The following is a 13,835-nucleotide window of genomic DNA, read 5'->3' as shown; positions in this document are numbered from 1 at the left end:
ATCCTCACAATGTTTTCCTTCACCGCTGAGCACGAGATGAATTATAAACACAAATTAAGCACACGAATATTCAGTGGTGCTTGCCTGGGCTTGAAACCGCAATCATCGGTTAAGATGTACGCGTTCTAACCACTGTTCCATCTCACATATAAAAGCATTTTAGATAGTATCACGGACACTTTTAATGACATTTGGGATATAACAAAAGAAACTTGCGCTATATTTCATCCTGGAATGCTTAGAAGAATACAGCTGCGCAAACAAGTAAACTTTGTAATTGAAAGAATTACACGTTAAATGATACGTGAGAAATGTTTTTATTTTGATAAAAAGACATTTACTCCTTATTTCTAGCAGAACTTAGTAAACGATTGTGTATTGTTTAATTATAATTTTTATATAAGCACTATGATAGAATACCTGGAGAAAACCGAAACTCAGCGTTTAAACTTGTATTAAGTTTTTAGTCTTAGATTTTCGCGATTATTACACATTGAAATTAAACTAGTTTTGACGGATTTAAATCGCGTATATTAATTATTTTTATCATCCCGACGTTTCGAGCACTTTACAGCGTTCGTGGTCACGGGTAGACTGGATGTAGATTCTAGGAGGATATTGCCAGCAGTAAGAGATTTTGTCCGTCGAAATGACTAATTTTTCACTGCGCTTTCATAATAACATTTTATTGTTTATTTTACGTATATTGCAAATCACCTTCTTTTGTTTATTTATTTAAATACAAGATACGTAATGTCAAAAGTCAACTTTAAAATATAACATAGCATTAAGTATAAGGGTGGTTGATGTACTGTATCATTTTACAATGCTCTTAAAATAATCACCCAGGGATGTCGCGCGGGTCGTGTTTCAAATAACAGTGCGACAACACTTTATAATATACATTTTAAATTCAAAAGATCCTTATCAAATTTATTAGAATATATAATAAACATTGCATTAGAGCATTATCTTTGAAAATAAACTGAAAAATATAAACTATTACTACTACTATTACAAATTATAAAATTTATTCGTAAATACGAGAAAATCGAAATTTCAAATCATTTCACCTCCGTGGTCGAGTATGTCCACAGGTTTTCATGGTGACGTCCCTGGTACGATTCCCGGCCGAATCGATGTAAAAAATATTAATTACTTTTCTATGTTGTCTTGGGTCTATATGTTTGTGGTACCGTCGTTACTTCTGATTTTTCGTAACACAAGGGCTTTAGCTACTTACTTTGGGATTAGAGTAATGTATGTTATGTTGTCCAATGATTATTTATTTATCGAAAGATTTTCTCATTTTTTTAGCATTAACTTTTTATAATTTAAAGTACACGTGAAATGAATTAAAGCATTCAGCCTAAAAATAAATAAAAAAACTATTTTGACAACATGCAATACAAGCCGTAATAAAACCTTAAAGTATTCATAATGGTCAAATCTGAAGAGACGAGTTGAAACAGAAAGAGGTCACAAACGCACGTGAAAAGAGGCGATACGAGAGTCGCGTTGAATCCGACGCGCTCTTGGTCTACGCGTTGATTTCCCCGCAGACTGTCAATTGCGAGTTGAAACATCACTATGCTTTCTACTTGATTAAATATACATTTTTAATTAACCTCCATTCATAGTAATTTACGCTGAGTGCTTCTTTATTAGCAGTTACTTGCTTCATGTTTCAATATGAATATGAAGTAGTTTATACTACGGAAAGACTGAATTTAAAAACCTATGAAAATATTTTTTGGTTAGAGTTATGAACGCGTTTTTATGGAGCTACTATTCTGTAAGTTTATATTTTTCATTCGATTTAGAACTCGTTCGTGAAATAGCTATACCTAACTTTGTCCATAGAAAATTCGTTCGTACAAATGATACCGTCGAGAGTTTACTGGCAGATGTGGAATGCATATTAATATGTTAATTAAATAAATATAATTTTCTTATAAACTAAAGTAAAATTAAAGTAAAGTAACAGCCTGTACATTTCCCACTGCTGAAATAATGCCTCCTCTTCTATTAAGGAGAGGGTTTGGAACATGTTCCACCATGCGGGTTAGTGTAATGCACATGTGGCAGAATTTTGATGAAATTAGACATATGCAGGTTTCCTCACGATGTTTTCCTTCACCGCCGAGCACGAGATGAATTATAAACACAAATTAAGCACGTATATTTAGTGGTGCTTGCCTGGGTTTGAACCCGCAATCATCGGTTAAGATACACGCGTTCTAGCCACTGGGCCATCTCAGCTTTTCTGATAACGATAATCATATGCATAATATACATTTGTCATCGTGTTAATATTATGTATTTTTGTTATTGTTTTGTTGTCATTTCTGTTTTTGATCTAAGATTTTAAATTAACACGGTTATTCTTATTATTACAGTTATTTAATACGGTTTTGTAGATAATGTCGAATTATAGGGCTCCACCAAATAAAAAAAAAAATGGTATTAAATGACTGTAATATGAGGTAGGTACTAGTAGTTTGTTGGTTGGCATGTATTAGGCAAAAAAAATAGTCTATGTCCTTTCCTGGAGTTCAAGTTTACTTCATACCAAATTTCATCAGAATCAGTTCAGCGGTTTGGTCATGAAAGAGCGACAGACAGACGGAGTTACTTTCACATATATAATCTTAATAGTAAGTGATCTCCCACAGGCGCTACTAGATATATCAACATCAAGAACGGATACAAGATAGCTCTCGAACTTATTTACAGTATTCTCTTCGGTTACGAAGTAAAAAGTCCCGTTACGAGTGCGCTTACGCGGCGAGTGCCTAACACGGTAACAGAGGTTAGCTGGCAGCTAATTTCGTTACGATGTAGATAGAGCACGATGTCATTTACTTCAGACGCTTTTCGTTTCGCCACCTTTATAATTTTTGTTGAAACGTGCTTGCGGAATATATATTTATATTCTTAATGACCTCGCGTGGTCTTTGTTATCTTAGAATAAAGATAAATCTGAAAAAAGTGTTATGAGAATGTTTAGCGAAGCTTACAGTGCGGCGAGTAGTGCACCGTACACGGTTTCGTACTCTTCTTTTGATGCTGATATAATTGTCAAAAATTGTCGACTCACTTGATGCTTAGTTTCCACAGGCTATGTAGGTATAGTGGCGTTTAAGTTTTGATATGGTCTGTCACTAGGGCTGATTTTTCAAGACTGGTCTCAAAAGTTCAGTTCAGGCTCTGGGTTATGGCTTCTGTCATATGAGATTACAACATTGAGGCTTTGAAGAGTTCTCTGCTTGTGTTTACTCTTAAACTGTATAACTCCAGCGCAATAAGTCACCGTGATCGATCCTTAGCCAGAGGACGCATTGTCAAAAGTCTTACCTATAATGAGCGAGGTAATTTTTTTTACAAAATTATGATTCTATGAAAAAACTACCTAAACAAAGTGTATTTCGGAATATTACAAAAGCGAAAGTAATTCAGTTTGTTTGTCCCTCTGTTATAAACGGAGAGTTTGCCAGCCTGCAAGGATATATAGGCTACTTTTTAATGCCTTAAACCTTATCACGGGCGACGCCGCGTGCATGTAGAAGGTTATATGTACATATAAGAAGATAAGTACGTATAAAATATTGATACAATAAATTGAATTTCGAAAGAACGCAGTTGAATCTGCATTGTTTTCAAAGAACAATACTAAAATTTTATAACAAAAAGTTGATTTTAAAACAAAAATTGCAGCGTCCTGCTCTAAGGATGGGTAACTAAAAAAAGTAAAAATTTAATTAATAAAAACTTTTATGCCGAAATAATTGGCGACATAAAAGATACTTCGAAAAAAAAAAAATATCGTAATTCAAATATATTTTTTGTGAACTAGCTTGTCTCTACACAGTATGATTTTTTCGTCGCTATTTGAGCCGAAGCTCTCAATCATCCAGCGCCAGATTTTTACACTGATTGATTGATTCCACTTTAATTTTACTAACGTTCAAAATGCTTCCAAGATTGATTGAGCCCGTTTCCTGGAGCGGGTTAGGTATTTATTCGTATTTTTCATATAATTTACTTAACACAGTGCTTATTTTAGTTGATCAATATTTGTTGCTCAGCAAAAATCCAAGCAAGATATATGTTATCAATTAGTACTTCCGGTCCTACATATACGGCTACATCTTGATGATTATTTATAAGTATAGACTAAAACTTTTGTTCAACAATTTAATTAGTAATTTCATAATCAAATAAATAGTTGATTCATATTTGTTTATACTTGGAACATTTTATTATATATTATTCTATTTATTAATAGCGCCTTCTGCTTGTCAGCTTCCGGCGCAATTAATAAATAGTGCTTGTTATTTATATTTTCTCAAATTATGTCGATTAATCAATGCTATAATAATTTTGTTTTATTATGTATAATGTAAGGATTAAATTACTAGAATCTTATTTTACTGATCTGGCTAGGTTATCTGCTGCTTATCAACTTCCGGTGTAATATATTAAATCTTTAATATTTATTGTTATTGTATGTAATATATAATCCTGTATTATTAAATAATATTTGTCCGTAAATAATCATTAGAATAATTAAGATAAACAATGTTTAATATTATCTTTTAAGTTTGTGAATTTAGTATTAAATTAGGTCAAGATGTTTTTGTATAAATACCGCCAGTTTTAAATGTATCGGGCATTGGTATTGTAACCGTTGTAACAAGCATTACAAGTGTTTATATATATAACGTATCGTCATTTTCGCCGCCACCCTGATCACCCACCTTCTATACTTCAGAAGTGGGATGATGTCTGGCCCATATATCGACGGACTTGGTACGAAGAAAAGGAGACGCTGCGAGAACGCTGTACTCGACAGCGACGAATCATCAAGTTTTTTTTCTTCATCCGATGACGAAGAGATCTTGGAGAAACACAGGCGATGTAAGAAGCGGCGTGTCACCCAAACCGATGCGGAGGTTATTCCAACGTTCCGACCGGATGAAAAATCTAGCAACGTCAAGGGATGGTTGCATAAGATCGACCAATTGGGCGACGTGTACGGATGGGACAACAAAGATCGACAGTTCATCATGCAGATACGTCTTCGAGGGTCGGCTAGAGACTGGTATGACGATCTGGATGACTATGATCTCACATGGATGGAGTGGAAGGACGCTTTAGAGACCGCGTTCCCACGTTCTACTGACTTTGTGGATCTGCTTGAATCTATGCTTGCTAGAAAGAAAACGAATACGGAAACTATGACAAAATATTTCCACGACAAGGTTTCCTTATTAAAAAAATGCAATATCATTGGCGAGTCTGCAATTTCGTGCATAATTCGAGGTCTACCCATGGAAATAAGAGCCAACGCGAAAGCTTTCCAATGCAGTACTCCACAGCAACTATACTACGGGTATTTGTCGTCATTGGAAAACTACCGACAAATTGAAGCCAGCCATCCGCGACCAACTACCACGTGGCGAAGAGCGGGCGCCGTTGCTACAATTGCAAGAGGGAGTGACTTTCAACCGAAGAAATGTTACGCCTGCCGAAGAGAAGGTCATGAAGCAAAGGACTGCAAGGTGCCACGCTGCGAGGTGTGCCATCGCCCGGGTCACACGTCTGCCAGCTGCTGGCATGCGGCCAGCTCTTCACATGAAAAAGTAAGTGATGTTTTATTTACAACATACAACATATACATAGATTTGTATAAAAAGGTAGTGGCAATTAATAGTTGTAGTCTCATCGCATACATAGATACGGGCAGCAAATTAAATATTCTCAGTATGGCATATGCTGATAAGCTAAAACTAAAAATTCAGCCGTCCGTTGTTACAATGAGAGGTTTTGGAGGTGCACATTCGACCTCTTTGGGAACATCCCACGTGGATGTTCACATAGACAATGTTGTTCTAAGTGGATTCGTAGAATTAACCAATTACGATATAGGTGATATAGATTTAATAATCGGACAATCAATGATAAATCAACCTAATATCAGTTTAATTATATCACAAAATTCTGTTAAATTTATTGGTGGTAGTGATAATTTTAAAAGTACCCTCAGTGATATAAAACTATGTGATACAGACTTTATAACAAAATTTCCAGTGTATTTGAGACACAGTTGTATAATACCACAACAAAGTGCTGCTTTGGTGCAAGTTTATCTCGATACTAATAGTAATGAAACATATCTTGTGAGTTCTGTATATGTTGAGTTAGGCTGTATGTCCTATGTAATTTTAGGGGGACTTGTAAGGTCGAAAGATTGCTTTTTAAAAATAATTAATATCGGAAACGAAATTATTGAATGGGAACCGAATAGATTAATAGCACGCGCGGAAATTGTTACTGATAAACATGATAGTTTACAAAGTAGTACGAATATTATGATACTTGACCAATCCACTGACGAGGAATTGCAATTATCTGATATAGATGTAGGCGATTTAAAAAGGGATGATTGCAGTCAACTGTTACGGTTACTGAATAAATACAGATATTTATTTGCCAAAAATACAAAAGATTTAGGATGTACAGATGTACTGGAAATGCATATTCAAACCAAAACTGAGGAGCCTGTTTATTGCAAGCCTTATCGACTCTCTCATAAAGAAAATGAAATTGTAAATGAAAAAGTTCAAGATCTCATTGATGCAGGTGTAATAAGGAACTCTATGTCTGATTATGCAAGTCCAGTGGTTCTTGTAAAGAAAAAAGGTGGTGATTATAGGTTATGTATAGATTACAGAGCTCTTAATGCACGCACTATTAAAGATCGATACCCTCTGCCACATATAGACGATCAGGTATCCCGCCTCTCTGGTAAATCTTTCTTTACAACGTTAGATCTGGCACAAGGCTATTATCAAATTAGATTATCTAAAGACTCTATTCACAAAACGGCATTTGTTACACCATCTGGGCAATATGAATTTTTAAAAATGCCATTTGGCTTAGCGAATGCACCGGCTGTATTTTCACGTCTAATCAAAATCGTTTTAGGTAGTTTAGATAATGACATAGCTACATATCTCGACGACGTCATGCTACCTACATCATCTATTAGTGACGGTCTTAAATTACTAGATAATGTATTAAAGCTCTTATCAGAAGCGAATTTGAAACTGAATCTCGGCAAATGTTCGTTTCTAAAGAAAAGCATTAATTACTTAGGTCATGAGATAACTGCAGGCACAGTGCGACCAGGACAGGCTAAGATTAGTTGCGTAGCTGAATATAGGAGACCTCGAAACGTACATGAAGTAAGACAGTTTATAGGCCTATCATCATATTTTAGGAAATTTATTCGCGGTTTCGCTGAAATAGCTAGACCTCTCACGCAGTTAACAAAAAAAGATGTTCCATGGACGTGGGGCTCTACCCAAGAAACTGCATTTCAAACGTTAAAAGACCGTCTTGTCGAGAGACCAGTGTTAGGTATATATGATAGGAATGCTCGCACGGAGCTTCATACCGATGCTAGTAAGCTAGGGCTAGGAGGTATCCTCTTGCAATACCAAAGCGATGGCATCTTAAAACCAATTGCATATTTCAGTAGGGTGACGAGTAAGGAAGAACAGTTCTACCATAGTTATGAGCTGGAGACATTAGCAGTTGTAGATTCCCTGAAGCGCTTTAGAGTCTATCTCGTAGGGATTCCCGTTACTGTAGTGACAGATTGTGCCGCATTACGGACAACTCTAGTAAAAAAAGATCTAATCCCCCGTATAGCCCGCTGGTGGCTTTCAATCCAAGACTATGATCTACAAATCGAGTATCGATCTGGTGATCGAATGAGACACGTTGATGCCCTGAGTAGGAATCCAGTACAGGATCATGTCCTATTAATAGATAACTCTGATTGGCTTGTGACGTTACAATTGCAAGACGAAAATATTCAGTCTCTTTTAACTCAGCTACGAAATGGTACAGACAATAAAAACATTATTGCTAACTATGCTTTAAAAGAAAACATTCTCTATAGAAAAACTTTTAACGGGGACCGTTTCGTTATACCTAAGTTGGCAAAATGGGGATTGTTACAAAAATTTCATGACCAGATAGGACATGTTGGTTTTGACAAATGCGAAAAAACTATTAAGGCACAATTTTGGTTCGAGGGTATGACAAGATTTATTCGAAAATATATTAAGTCATGTCTTCAATGTGCTTACGGCAAAGGGGACCACGGCAAATTGCAGGGTGAACTGCATCCAATCGAAAAGGTGGCTATCCCAATGCACACGCTACACGTTGACCATTTAGGCCCATTTGTAAAGACACGTAAAGGAAACGCATATATACTAGTTGTCATAGATTCGTTCACAAAATTCGTATTTGCAAAACCTGTTAAAAGCTGTAATTCCATAGAAACTATAAAACAATTAAAAGATATTATTTCGCAGTTTGGAAATCCTCACAGGATTATTACAGATAGAGGCAAGGCGTTTACTAGTCGATATTTCAAACAATTTTCAGAAGAAATGCAATTTAAACATATTTTGAACGCCATTGCCAGTCCTAGGTCGAACGGCCAGGTGGAACGGGTAAATCGAACCTTGATTAATGGATTAAATACAATGTCTAATAGCGAATGCACCTGGGATGACCACCTAATTGATATAGTTTGGGGCATTAATAACACTCCTCATGCAATTACTGGTTTTGCTCCTTTTAAGTTATTATTTGGGCATTCCAACTCGCGCTTACCGGCATACCCTAGTGGGGAACCCAATGACTTCGAAAGCCAGGCAAAAGCGTTAGAAGAAAGGCGAAACGCGGCTAAATTGCGTATTGACAAACATATGACACTAATGAAGGATAGGTTTGATCGATCTCATAAAAAGTGCATTAAGTACTCAGTGGGACAATTGGTACTTTGGAAGGGGGGAATAACCAGAGAAAGCACTAATATAACTAGGAAACTTAATGGGTTATATACAGGACCCTATAGAGTAAGCAAAGCAGAACACTCGTTAGATCGCTACACAATATGTAGTATTAAAGGCATGAAAGGTTATCGAAAATTTACGGCTGTTGTTCGCGGTGAAGTCCTCCGACCTTACAATTCTTCCATTCCCGATGATAGCAGCGGCAGTGACCATGAGGTTGATAGGGACGACTTGATAGATTTATTAGAAAGTTAATTAATAATCATATATGTTAGTGAATAAATAAATATGTTAAAATTTATTTTATTATTACAAAGTTATGAGATTTATAAAACAAAACTTGTGTAGAACAAATATTGTATTGAGAAAAATAAACTGTTATACAAAATATTTATCTATTCTTTCTATCAATTATCCGATAAAAAAAAAGCGAACTACTTTAGGATAGAGTTTGTATAAATTACATTAAATTAAAGCTGTGTGATGTAGAACAAATAAAAGCTGTGTGGTATAGGACAAATAAAAGCTGTGTGATGTAGGATAAATTAAAGCTGTGTGATGTAGAACAAACAAAAGCTGTGTGATATAGGACAAATAAAAGCTGTGTGATGTAGGACAAAATGAAGCTGTGTGATGTAGATCAAATAAAAGCTGTGTGATGTAGGACAAATAAAAGCTGTGTGATGGAGGATAAATAAAAGCTGTGTGATATAGGATAAATAAAAACTGTTTGAGCTAAGACAAACGAGGACTGTGTGAAGGAGGATGAATAAAAGTTGTGTTATCCAAGATAAATAAAAGTTGTATACTTAAAATTAGATAATACAAGATTTAATTACGGCTTAGACATGTCAATTTCAGGTGCCGTACAGCAGTGACAAACCAGGCGGCAATAGCAGCGCTGATCGCCGTGGGACACGGCATACGCAGGATGGCCGAATGTTATCAATTAGTACTTCCGGTCCTACATATACGGCTACATCTTGATGATTATTTATAAGTATAGACTAAAACTTTTGTTCAACAATTTAATTAGTAATTTCATAATCAAATAAATAGTTGATTCATATTTGTTTATACTTGGAACATTTTATTATATATTATTCTATTTATTAATAGCGCCTTCTGCTTGTCAGCTTCCGGCGCAATTAATAAATAGTGCTTGTTATTTATATTTTCTCAAATTATGTCGATTAATCAATGCTATAATAATTTTGTTTTATTATGTATAATGTAAGGATTAAATTACTAGAATCTTATTTTACTGATCTGGCTAGGTTATCTGCTGCTTATCAACTTCCGGTGTAATATATTAAATCTTTAATATTTATTGTTATTGTATGTAATATATAATCCTGTATTATTAAATAATATTTGTCCGTAAATAATCATTAGAATAATTAAGATAAACAATGTTTAATATTATCTTTTAAGTTTGTGAATTTAGTATTAAATTAGGTCAAGATGTTTTTGTATAAATACCGCCAGTTTTAAATGTATCGGGCATTGGTATTGTAACCGTTGTAACAAGCATTACAAGTGTTTATATATATAACGTATCGTCATTTTCGCCGCCACCCTGATCACCCACCTTCTATATATATTAAACTTGAATTTTCTTCATTTGACTTTATTTGAGGCCGTTCGGACGAGTCAAAGACGATGGAATTTTGGACTAGCAATAAAGCACTGTTACAACAACACAACAACAGCCTGTAAATTCCCACTGCTGGGCTAAAGACCTCCTCTTCCTTAGAGGAGAAGGTTTGGAATATATTCCACCACGCTGCTCCAATGCGGGTTGGTGGAATACACATGTGGCAGAATTTCTATGAAATGTGTCACATGCAGGTTTCCTCACGATGTTTTCCTTTACCGCCGAGTACGAGATGAATTATAAAGACAAATTAAGCACATGAGTCAGCGGTGCTTGCCTGGGTTTGAACCCGCAATCATCGGTTAAGATGCACGCGTTCTAACCACTGGGCTATCTCGACTCGTAAGCAAGCGTAAAAATAAAAAAAATATAAATAAATCTCTCTGAGTTCCTTTAGCCGGTTTCTAAGTATTTATTTCCGAAGTTTTATTTTTAAATAATAAATAAATAAATATAAATAAATATGAGACAACATCACATACATTACTCTGATCCCAATGTAAGTAGCTGAAGCACTTGTGTTATGGAAATCAGAAGTAACGACGGTACCACAAACACCCAGACCCAAGACAACATAGAAAACTAATGGTAATCTACATCGACTCGGCCGGGAATCGAACCCGGGACCTCAGAGTGGCGTACCCATGAAAACCGGTGTACACACCACTCGACCATGGAGGTCGTCAAAATGTATGTATAACTACCGACGAAAGTCAAACAAACAGACAAAAATTGTAAAAAATGTTATTGAGTAAAAAAGGGCGATTTTAATATTATAAACAGACACTCCAGTTTTTTTACTTCAGTGTAGATTATCGAATTTGAGTCTAGTTTTATTTTTAAATGGAATTACCTATTTTTTAATCCATACTAATATAGTAATATTTTAAGTTAGTATGTAAATATTATACGCGAGCAAAGTTAAGGGTAACAGCTAATATTTAATAAAATGTTTAAAATTGCGTTGTATTTTTTCTTATGTATTCGAATAAATAACACAGATTTTAATAAGGGCTGTACTTGATAATATGTCAATATTCTATAATGCTATAATCCTTATATTAGCTAAAATGAACATGAATTACCTATATTCCATTTCATTGTACGGCCGTTCTGTTTGTCTACGACGCTCTGGAGTCTCGTAACAGCCGGGCATTGTGAAAGCGTAATTAATTGTTATCGAAACCTGCAAACACGTACCCGCACTATACTCCATTTACTTACTTAGATATATAAATTACTTTTTACAAATATATCAAGTATAGTAAAGTAAAAAGTCAAGTAAAGTAAATTTCCCACAGCTGGGCTAAGACCTCTCCTATTAAGTCTACCACGCTGTTCCAAGGCGGGTTGGTGGAATGCACATGTAGCAGAATTTCGATGAAATTAGACACATGCAGGTTTCTTCACGAGGTTTTCCTTCACCGAGCAAGAGATAAATTATAAACACAAATTAAGTACATATACATAGTGGTGCTTGCCTGGGTTTGAACCCGAAATCATCGGTTACATCTCAGCTCGTAAACATGTATAGTCTAGAGGATAAAAAATCTGCAACGGAATTCAAATCTGTGTTGTTGTGTTAATTCGTTCCGTGTAAAACGCTGAAATGGCATGATGAAATGTGCATATTATCATGAGTGGAATTAAGATATAAGAATTAAAGGTCTGTTACGCACTTGTAAGCCCAGCAGTGTAACATAACCTATGTTACACTGCGGGACATTAAAACAAAATTAGTCTATTCCAGCTATTCTCAATAGGTCTACCGCTGGGACATCTCGGCTTATTGTCAGTAGTAAGTAGCTCGGTTGTTGACACTGCTCTATGGCCGAAGCCTTTGACGTATCCTATTTATTATTGCATCGATTATGGGAATGGAGAAATAAAGAGTTACCCGCTGATAGTATGTCCTGTCAGACTAGAGAGAACTCAAAAGAGAGACTAGACTATCGATTGGATCTCTTCCTGATATCTTGGACATCGGAACCAATGAGTAGGTATTCTGTTCTCTACTGAAACTAAAACTCAAACTCAAATTACTTTATTCAATGTAGAAGCATTACACTTTCTTAATGATGATCAAATTAAACACTACCAATATAATAAGAGATGTTTGGTCCAGCTGTGATTATTATTATAGGTTTCAATTGATATGATTTTACATGTTTATCTTTTTTAATAAGCTGTTTTAGACACGCGGCCAATTTCCAACGATGATTAGACAATCTATACGTAGACATTACAGCACACAGGTGTATATATGTATATCACCCACATAATCTGAAAGGACGAAACTTCGACACGGTTGTAGAGATATCAGGTGCTGTATCTGACTTCAAGTTGTTTGAAGGCATAGAAGAGCATGTAGGAGAGCAAAATGATAAAATTAAATAATACTCTGACAAAATATTGTAAATAAAATTCGATGCCATAAAAATAAAATATCACGTTTTAGAAAATACCACAGATGGAATACTTTTTTCACATTTAAATATTATAACGTATTATTCACGCAGAAATAAATGCAATGGACTTGATATCTTTCTTATTTCCTAGACTTTTATAACTTTATATTGTACCGGGGATTCGAACTCGGTACACCGGAAATTATACTCTTATAAGCAGTGAAATTACTAGTACAGAATATAAATAAATATGTAGTAGTGTATTAATAAATGAATACTTGGTAAAAATTTCTAAAAATAAAACGTTAAATTTATTAAAATATATAAATTTATAAACGAATTCATAGTACGAACTTCATTTAGTTATTCATCAAAAAGTGTGTAAAAACTTATAACATTTATATTTAGTTTCTTAGCAAGCAAACGCTCAAACATATAATCTTTAAAACCATGCTGCATGAAGTTTTAGACTATTAAGTAACTATTTGTTAAATGTGTTACTTATATCACAATTCGAGCACCAAGTTTGTTCAACATGTTTTCGCGTTTGGAATAGACATGCGAATTCGTAAGCAGTTTCTGCGAAGCTTAGTACAACTTTGAGATGACAAACATAACCTTATATAACATTTACTGCATTAAAACTATAATGATGAGCTATCGAACTAACTTTGTTCGCCGCCTTTGGCTTTGTATTGAATTTCTAAGCTGGAAATTCTCTTTGTGCGGCATTTAATTTAATTCTTTTAATTATTATTTATGCATATAATAACCTTATAGTGTACTGTTCGTATAATGTATGTATATACGGTACATATAACAAAATAACATTTTTTACGATTTTTGTCTGTTTTAAGTGATATTTTTTGTTGCAAATAACTGTAATTTCAC

This window comes from Vanessa cardui, chromosome 3 (assembly GCF_905220365.1).
Source record: "Vanessa cardui chromosome 3, ilVanCard2.1, whole genome shotgun sequence".
Taxonomy (NCBI): domain Eukaryota; kingdom Metazoa; phylum Arthropoda; class Insecta; order Lepidoptera; family Nymphalidae; genus Vanessa; species Vanessa cardui.
This window is presented reverse-complemented; position numbering follows the sequence as displayed.